Genomic DNA, 10,373 nt, shown 5'->3' on the forward strand with positions numbered 1-10,373 from the left:
TATAAATGACTGGCAGAATAAAGCATTTCAGAGATTAAAAAATATGAAGGAGCATAAAGAAAATTATGGAAAAATGATATACTCAAAATCACATTACATAAGAGAAAATAGTCACAAGCTAGTAACAGGTCATGAATTAAAAAAGAAATTTAAAATATTGAAGAATGAACAAACCCTTGTCTCATGAAGAGGCAGAGACGATAACATTTTGAAATATACATACCCTACAGACTAGTAAAAATACAAATAAAGATGGTACTTAGTTTCTGAGTGATCAAGGAGAACCCAGCCTTGATAAATAAGCCAAGAGTTAAAGGAAAGTGAAAGAGAGGGAAATATTGACACCTCCATGAAGCCGGGTTCCCTAAGGCACAGAGTTGAAGGCATAGGAACCATTTCAAAATTGGTGCCGTTAGGCTGATGTAGATCCTGTTTTCCAACAGCCAAGGTCAACAGTGTTCTTGTCAGAAGAAGGAATCACCAATATTGTGAACTTCCCCTCATTTTCCCGGTCTCTTTGTTTCTCCAAATACAGTGCATAGAACTCTCAACATTTAGGTGCACAAAATGATATCAGTTTATTGCAAAGTCAATTTCTATTTGGAATTCTGACAGCATAGTGTACCATCTCCCCTTGTCTTTCACCCAGGGTCTAAATCCTACAGGGCCAGCTGGACCTGAGGGCAAAACAGAGTGGAAGACACACTTGACGTTCTCAAAGCCTTCTGTCTCTGTGGGTATGTGCTAATGAGCCCTTGACTTGATTCTCACAATTCTATGGGTGAGCAGCTCTGCTCTCCACTCGCCTTTTCAGACTGTGACACCTCTGCTGCTTGCAAGAGTCTCTACTCCAGAGTAAGGGATCCATTTGAAGACACTGGTGTGGCAGCGACTGTCTCAGAACTATTGAAATGTGCACGTAATGCATCTCCAGCTCTCTCCTGCTTTCCCAGAGTCACCTGGAAGCCTGTGCAAGCCTCCACTTTCCAACCTATCTCCTCTGTGTCCCTTTTAGGCATTTCCTCTTTCTTTGTACCATGCACCAATTTTGCTCAAAAGCTGAATCTCTGGAAAACTTTGAGTCAAGACCAAGAATTAATTTAGGGAATAGTGTACTCAAACAAATTTGAAGGATAGTCCAACAAAGGGGGAGTAGGGTGGTATGTAACAAACCTTGAATAAGGGTCTTAGAAATATGTGTCTGAGTCACAGTTCCCCTCCCGGCCACTACCATCACATTTTACTCAGTCTCAAAATCAAATTCAAATTCTCTACTTTTACTTTTAATGCTTTGGGGGGAAAAAAAATAGTATTTCTCTTTTGTCTTCCTATTGACTTAAAATGCCAGCAAGATCAGCTTGTCAGAATGCTTAATTATGACTGTCTCCAGATAAATAATGATGGCCTTTGCTGTTTCCGAGCTTCTGTGTGAGAACTTGGGGGGGTGGGGGGGGTCTCCAAATGTGTTTAATTTAAAAAGAAAGCATAAGCTTATACTTTTGATGAAAATGTGGTTTTCGTTACCTCCCTTTGATACTAAATAATCTCAAATTTTAGAACTTTCTTTTTATCTTGAATTGAGACCACATTAGGATGATGGTGAGGGAGTGGGTGGGGAGGCTTTTCTTTCAGTAACAAGTCCACAGATGTGAAATCAAAGCTGTGTCTACCAGAGAACTCCTAAGAATGTCACATGGTTGAGCTATGCTTCTTCTGTCCCCCGCCCCCCCCCCAGTCTTAAAAATAGAAAAGAATTAGGTGTTACTCACTGACAACCAATTAAGAGGCTTTTGTGATCAGTCTCCTGTGAAAAGCTGACCAAAAAGACATGGGGTACCAATTGTTATTGTTTGGAGGGCCACAGAAGTTCTAATTAAAATTTGAATGCCTAACCTTTAAAACTATCAACTCATACAGTATCCCTGACATATCTTTTAAAATTAACAATCCCAGAGTTTAGCTCATGTAAACCTTCCTGATGATTAATTTAAACATTCAAAAATAATTACTTTTCTATTATTGTTGTCCTTGCTCAGCTCACACTTAGGAGGCCATGTTGATGAGAATTCCCAGGTGTAGCTTCTGACAGCCCTAGGAGACACAGTCTCACCAGAAAACTCCCTGGTCCTATGACTCTTACAACCTTCCTGCACCCTGCTCCACAATGTCCCCTAAGCCTTAGGAATAGGAGTCATTCTGTAGACACAGCCACTGGGACTGGCCTCCACGAGTCTGTATTTTGATCAATTGTGTTTTTCTGCCCCACTTCCTGTCTATTGTGAAGAGAAGTTTCATTGATAAGGGGTGAGAGCTACACTTACCTGTGGACAAATATATAAGGACAAATTTTTAGCATTATTCTGGTTTAGTGAAGTGGCAGTTGTAGATTCGCCTTCGAGATTTATAACTTCAGGTAGTTGAACGTTTCCAGTACGGGAATATGGTTTGCCTCTTGTTGAACGAGTCTTAAGTCCAATTTTAGATGTGTGGGTTACTAACAAGATATTACTGTGTCATGCTGGTCAGGAAAAACTCAGGAGTCCTCAGCCCTGTATGAACAATTACAAACAACTTATGAATGTCTAGAACTTGGGAAACAGTGTTTGCCAAGGAAGAGCCAATCAGTTGGTTATGCAGCACCAAATAGTCACCCTGGAACTGTACATACAAGTAACAGTGCACAGAGAGAGCGAGGTGTACTCATACATTTAGAAATATATGTGTATACACATGTAAGTATGTAACAATTAATGAAAGAAGGGCATATGGGAGAGTTTGGAAGAAGAAAAGAAAAAAGGAAAGGGGAGAAGGAAATAATATCATTATGATCTCAAAAGTTAAAAGAAATATTTATAAAATAAAATAATTGTTATTAAGATACTTAACTGGCTTTATCCATCTTCCTTCAAAGAGAACTATATATAAGCCACTCGTCATAATAGGAGGACTATAACTATCATATTCTAGTATATGTTGCAAAAAAGAAAAGGAGATAGATATTTAAAGTGCCCTTCTATCCACTTCTACAATAATCCAATTATTCTTCATGTACAAAATTCCTCATGTTTCTTCTTTAACATAAAACTTATGTACTATGTAAAAATTTATCATTATGCATTCTCCTTGGCAATTGGACAAAGGGGAGTCTATAATGATTGTATAGAATAAAATTAAGCTAACTAAACAAGAGAAACAAAGACTGAATCAGCATCAGAAATAGTGGGGGGAAAAGAATTTAAAAGAAAGGTTTCCAAATAACTACACTGTTTTGTTGTTGTTGTTGTTGTTGTTGTTGTTATTGTTGTTGTTGTTGTTGTTGTTGTAATTGTTGTTGTTGTTTGGTTTGGGGGGTTTTAAAACTACTTCTTTCCAAAAGAATGTTAAACTACATCTATCCTAACCAGGAATAACTGCTTATGTAATTCAGCACCCTTAGCATAGTATACTAACCATGTCTGTGAAATAGAATGGACAGATGGAGAGGCCCATGGAAGAGCTGCAGTAAATGAAAACCTCTGAGACCAGAAAGATCCCTGCACACAAGGGGAATGTTCCAGACCCTTCCCTGAAACAGTCTCCTCTTTGTGCTATTAGTAATTTTCATAAAGCAACACAAATATGCAATGATGAGTTGGGCCCATCAGGAGGTTTAGCTTCCAAAACAAGGTCCAGCCCTGACGGTAGTAATTTAGCATGTTTGCTCACTTTTTAAGAAAAAGATGGCTTTCTCAGAGGCCAGAGTTCACCAACTATATTCATTGCTAGATTCCTAGCTCAACCTCCTTTCCAGTGGCAGAGGTCTCAGCCACTTTCCCCTGGGTCTTACCCACCACCACTAGGGGATCCATTTGTCAGTGACTGTGATGTACCCACTGCCAACAGCCATGCTCTGGTCTTCTACACAGAGTTGGGAGCACAAAACTTAGTAGATTGTTTTTTGACAGACTATTTTTCTCCTTCACAGCCTTTGCTCAATAAGCTTTCCCTTTCCTTCTAACTGTTTTCTTCATTTCACTTCTGTCATACCTTCTCCCACCACACCAGAATTAATATAAATTATAGTAGACACTCTTTCCTACATTTCTCCCTTGACCTTGAAGGATAATGAAGGGTATATATATATATGCTTATGGAGCCTTCCCTATCCCAGAACTCTGAGGCTGAACATTGTACCACATAAGTGATGGGAAATGCTTTAGTCTTGGTTTTTGTAACTCTTCCCTGTGTCTGCACACTGACCACTTCCTATAATTTATCCAGGCTGGCAATTGGGCAGAAGCTCTGATCATGCCTCAGACCAGCTTTCCCAAAGTCACCTGGATTATAGTTGTTGATGTTGATCCTGTGGTGATGCATGCATCCAGCATGTGTGTGCAGGCATGCATATATACATGCATGCATTGTCACAGTGCTTACCTATACATGTGTACAAATACGCACACATGCACACACACACGAGCATGCATGCACATACATACATGATCTCATTGCTTACCTAGGCATGCTTGCATGCACATGCGTACATGCACTCATGCATGCACACATGCACATACATGCTCACGATGCTTACCTAGAGGCTGTGGCTCACATGGCTGCAGCTCCCTGAACAGAGTTTCTGGGTCTTCCTTGGTGTGCATAGTGTGGTGATGGTGGTAGGTTAAAGGAAAGCTGAATTAGCTCTTAAACTGACCTTGAATAACTGATTATCTGTTGAAGAAAATATTAAATTGGCTCTTTAATTCCCAACAAATGTAAAAATGAGTTCCATATGGATTAAAGACTTAAGCAACAAAAATTTAAAAATAATAATAATAAAATCTTTTAAAATACCTTGCATGCAATCCTGTAAGCAAGGGAGACTGCCTTAAACAAACCCAGAACCCAGACATGCAAAAGAAAGTGTAGGTGTATTTAAATACCTAAAAATTTAAAGTGTGTTTGGCAAGGGGATTACACTAGGGGAAAATCTTTACAATACATTTGACAGGGAAAGCGTCAATAAGCTTATGATATAAAGAACTATTATAAATGAGCAACAATAAGGAGGGGAACTGCATAGACACCGTAAGAGTAAACACAGCCATCAGAGAGCGTGGAATCCAGTTGAAGCAACAATAACATAATGTATGTCCCTTAGACTGTCAAATAGGAGTCACAATAGATACTTTTGGCAGAGAAACAAGACAGTTTTGAATATATTACTCCTGTAAGTGCGAACTGCGAGTCTTGGTTGAAAAACAATCTGGCAACATCTAGGAAAGTGAAGATATACTATAGTCTATGCAGTTTCTCTTTCATAAATACATTTCATAGAAATAATATCAATCTGTAAAAATAAGATGTATTTACACAATGTTTAAAATCATTCTAGGGGTGCAAAAAAAACATTCTAGTGGGAAAAATTAGTATTTATCAACGGAGAAATAGCTTGAGTATATGTCATTGTGGCTACATTAAAGAGAATGTGCTGGATGATGTAAACTAGCCAAGTAAACCTATATGGTTTAGCACAGAAGCCAACACTCAGAGAACTCATGTGATGGAGCCCTTCTAAATAAAGAAATAAAAATCAATAGTGTGTAGATGATTGTGCATTTGTAAAAATAACGGCTTTATTGACATAATTCATCCCTTCAAAGAACACTGTTCATCATGCTATTTATTTTAACAATATTTTAATACGTCCATGGGAAACTATCAGAAGAAGCCTGGGGCACTGAAAAGCTGCCCCTTCATTCACAAGAGGGAGGGGACTCTCCCTCTGAACGCAGGCCACGTGAGATGAGCACTGGGTGTCTGTGGTTATGGACACCATGCAAAGACACACTCCATCAAAGAGATCCAAGAGCCAGGCAAGTGTACTGTATTTCCCATGGAGTCTCACACTGGAAGGAGACACTCCCGTTTTCTGAGTATGTATACGAAGACAAGACGTGGCTCAGAATTCGACTCCCAGCTCATCCCTAGTGACTTCTACCTTCTTATATCCCTTTCTTTCATCTATAATTTGGCCCTAGATTGACATATATTCACCAGCTTGAGCAGATCACTGTCGCATGTGGCACAATTCCAGGAGCACCCATTCCTTCTCCCAGGGCTACAAAGAGGGCAGCTGTGGCCTCCGGAGACCAAAATCATCTGAGTACAGTAGCAACCATTAAACCAATCATGATTCCTGTCTCCTTGACTAAATATTCTACTGCCGTCCGTTATTATGGAGATCCAACTATGAAATTAAAACACAACAGGAGGTATCTGGCATCCCACTTAGGAAGAAAAAAAAACAAAAAACAAACAGGCTTTCAAAATCAGGCTCAGTGGGAGGACAAGCCTTATCCAGTCTTCTGTCCCACTTTGGTAGTTCATGGAGTGCAATCCTGAAGGGGCCATGGTGATGAATTCTGTGACAAAGGCCATACCCCCAGAAGCCCTTGTGTAAGGCTTGCTATAATAAAGAAAAAGAATACAGTATAGATGAACACCCTTCCTTAATCTCTTTCCTAAACAAGAGCAACAACGGTTTGTGGCTCTCCTAATGTCCTTTGTTTCATGGGGACCAGCCATGGAAGGAAACAGGAACCAAGTATTTCTTGCCTGACCACCTATTCTGGTCCCTAAGAGAGGCTGCCACTCAGGCTGAGGAAGCCTCCACACAAACTACAAAATACATAACATTTGTTTAAAACAAAGGCTCTAAACTTTATTCCCAAGCTGACCCTAAGCCCCACATCACTCATACACTAAGTTAGAAAAGGCTAAGTCTGCCTACACCAGTTAATGTAGAGACACAGAAGAAAAAGGTGTTTTTCTACAGAGGATGATGAGAGCCATGGAATACCTAGCAAGTCATGATAAGGTGGCTAAGGCTCTGTGGGCAAGTCCTGGACCAATAGATGAGCGAGCTTTACCTGCTGCTAATGATAAACTGAAGCCAGCATATTAAGTGGCAAGGCATGGGGCAAGAAGAACAGTTGCTGTCAACTAAGGTACTCCAGACAGAAGCTGAACTCTTCTACCTGTTGTCCAGTACAACCAGATGATGGGAGAATTAGAGAAGTGGGGAGAAATCCCACTTAGGAAAGATTGTGTGGTTGGTTTAAGAGACTACATAATGCCTAGATGGAAGGTCAAAATTATTTACAATAAAAGTACAATATTATGCTGGATTGTACATTGAGTTAATATTCTTTGCCTGCTAAGCCACCAATGATGGCAAAAGGACCATACCACAAACAAAAGTTATTATTATTATTATTATTATTAATTATTATTATTAAGTTTATATCGCAATTGCTGCCCCCTCCTGGTCACTCCCCAAAATCTCTACTTTTACCTCCATCCCCTTCTCTTTGAGAGGGTGAAGACCCCCCCCCCCCTGGATATCCCCTACCCTGGTACATCAAGTCTCTGTAGGGCTAGGCACATCCTTTCCCACTAAGACCAGACAAGACAGCCCAGCTAGAAGAACATATCCCATGTACAGGGAATGGCTTTTAGGATAGCCCCAACTCCAGTTGTTCAGGACCCACATGAAGGCCAAGCTGTACATCTGCTACTTATGTGGGGGGACTAGGGTCTAGTCCTTGTATGCTCTTTGGTTGGTGGTTCAGTCTCTGAGAATCCCAAGGGTCCAGATTAGTTAACTCTGTTGGTCTTCCTAGGCAGTTCCTATGCCCTTTGGGACCCACAATCCTTCCCCCAACTCTTCCATAAGAATCCCCAGTTTCCATCTACTGTTTGGCTGTGGGTCTTTGCATTTGTCTGACTCAGCTGCTAGGTGGAGCCTCTCAGAGGACAACATACTCCTGTCTGCAAGCATAACAGGGTATCATTATAGTGTCAGTGAGTGGTGTTTGTCCATGGGATGGGTCTCTACTGAGCTGGTTATTGGTTAGCCATTCCTTCAGTCTCTGCTCCATCTCCCATCCCGTTTGTTTCTTGCAGACAGGATGAATTTAGGTTGGAAGTTTTGTGGGAAGGTTGGTGTCCCTATAACTTCACTGAGGTTCTTATCTGGTTACTGGAGATAGACTCTTCAAGTTCCATATCCCTAATGCTGTAAGTTACAGATAAGATCACTCTCATTGATTCTTGGGCACCTCCCCTATTCCAGGTCTCTGTCAGGCCCTTGAGATGCCCACCACCTCCCCACACATGCCAGTTGCAGATTTCCATTCATTCTCATGGCCATCTCCCATTCATCTGTCCTGTCCCTCCCCATACTTGATCCTGAACTCCCATCCCCCTACTTATACCCTCTCCCACCCAGTTCCCTCCCTCTATGTCCCTCCTACAACTATTTTATTCCCCCTTTTAAGTGATATTCAAGCATTCTCACTTGGACCTTCCTTCTTATTTAGCTTCTTTGAATCTGTGGAATGTAACATGGATATCCTGTATTTTGTGACTAATATCCACTTATCAGTAAGTACATATCAAGAATATCCTTTTAAGTATGAATTACCTTGCTCAAGATGACAGTCTCAAGTCCCATCCATTTGCCTGCAAAATTCATGGTGTCTTTGTTTTTAATAGCTGAATAGTATTCCATTGTGTTAATGTACCACATTTTCTTTATTCATTCTTCAGTTGCGGGCCAACTGTGCTGTTCCCAGTTTCTGGCTACTACAAATAAATCTACTATGAACATAGTTAAGCATGTGTTTCTGTGGTATAGTGGTGCATCTTTTGGGTATATGCCCAGGAGTGGTATAGCTAGGCCTTGAGGTAGAACGATCCCCAGTTTTCTGAGAATAAATGGGACTTCGTGAAACTGAAAAGTTTCTGTCAGTCAAAGGACACTGTCAATGGAACAAAATGCAGCCTACAGATTGGAAAAGGATCTTCACCAACCCTACATCTGACAGACAGCTATATCCAAAATTTATAAAGAACTCAAGAAGTTGGATATCAACAACCCAAATAACCCAATTCAAAAATAAGGTAAAGAGCTAAACAGAATTCTCAACAGAGGAATATCAAATGGCCAAGAAACACTTAAAGAAAATGTTCAAAGTCCTTAGTCTTCAGGGAAATGCAAATCAAAATGACTCTGAGATTCTATCTTATACCAGTCAGAATGGCTAAGATCAAAAACTCAAGTGACAGCAGATGCTGTCGAGGATGTGGAGCAAGGAGAACACTCCTCCACTGCTGGTGGGAGTACAAACTGGTACAACCACTTTGGAAATCAATTTGGTGGTTTCTCAGGAAGCAAAATTCTTGCTGGAAAGCCGAGCGGAGCCAGTGAGCCTGAGAATCCCTGCTGGACACCATTGAAACCAGGTCACTTGCCTGTGTGTGCTGCTTATCAATTGCACCTCCATGGACCGGAGGAAATCAACTATCTAAGGATTCTTTTTTCTGGCTCTTTCTGGACATTTGGCGTGCATGTCATAAAACCACGGGGAATCTTTCTACCCACTTAAAGATTCCAAAGACTATGATGTTAACTGTTGCCAAAGGCATGTCCTTAATGTCCTGCTTTCCAGAGGAGAGAAGGCATAGAGAAGTTTCTAGAAATTATCTTAGCAGCAAGTGATGGGTTGCATAGTCTTAAACAGCACAAAGAAAATGACTCCTCTCCCTGTGTTTCCAAGCCTTTTCCTGGCCCACTTCCTCCTTACCTTGGTTAGATTTTTATGGCTTGGCTAAACTAAGACATTCTTTCTCCCCACCCACCCCTTTTTTTCTTTTAAACCACAGTGACCCATACAGGAGCCAAACCCCTTAACTGAAGAACAATTTATAACAGAGCTTCTAGTATTTTAAACAAAATAATTTCAAGGAGTGAGGGAAAAGCCAGGAGGCCAGAAGTTGATTGCTGAGGGTTGCACGCTGGTCTCCACCTCAGTACCAGCCTGCTGTGATTATCACATTATAGGGAGGGTTCATGCCAAGGCCAGAACAATACTGCCTAGCTCCTATTCATCCCCTGAATAGGCTCAGTAAAGCCTGCATAGACCACAGAACAGTGTGACTCTGCACTCTATGGACACTGGCTCTTCTGAAGGCCTGCGTTTTACCAGTGGGGAAGTTACTGAAATGTAAAAGGTTTGTTGCTTCAATGAAGAAAGGCCACAGATTTTGGATAAGAGATCCTTAGACATATCATATGGTTCAATTGGACACAATAGACTCTAGCAGGAAAGCTCAAAGTGAATCTAAGTAAAACAAGATCCAGCCAGCATCGTACAAAGGGATGAGTCACCAGGGGCATTGTGCACAAATCTGGCTTCTCACATTACAGGCAGGACTGCAACTCATGAAACCAAATTCCACTCCTGGGTTCCTTGTCAATTATCAGAGCTAAGCTTAAGGTGTCTAGCTCAGCTGTCAATAATTCCAAATTGGCATGTAACCTTTGACCGTGG

Source organism: Mus pahari, chromosome 11, assembly GCF_900095145.1.
Source record: "Mus pahari chromosome 11, PAHARI_EIJ_v1.1, whole genome shotgun sequence".
Lineage (NCBI taxonomy): Eukaryota > Metazoa > Chordata > Mammalia > Rodentia > Muridae > Mus > Mus pahari.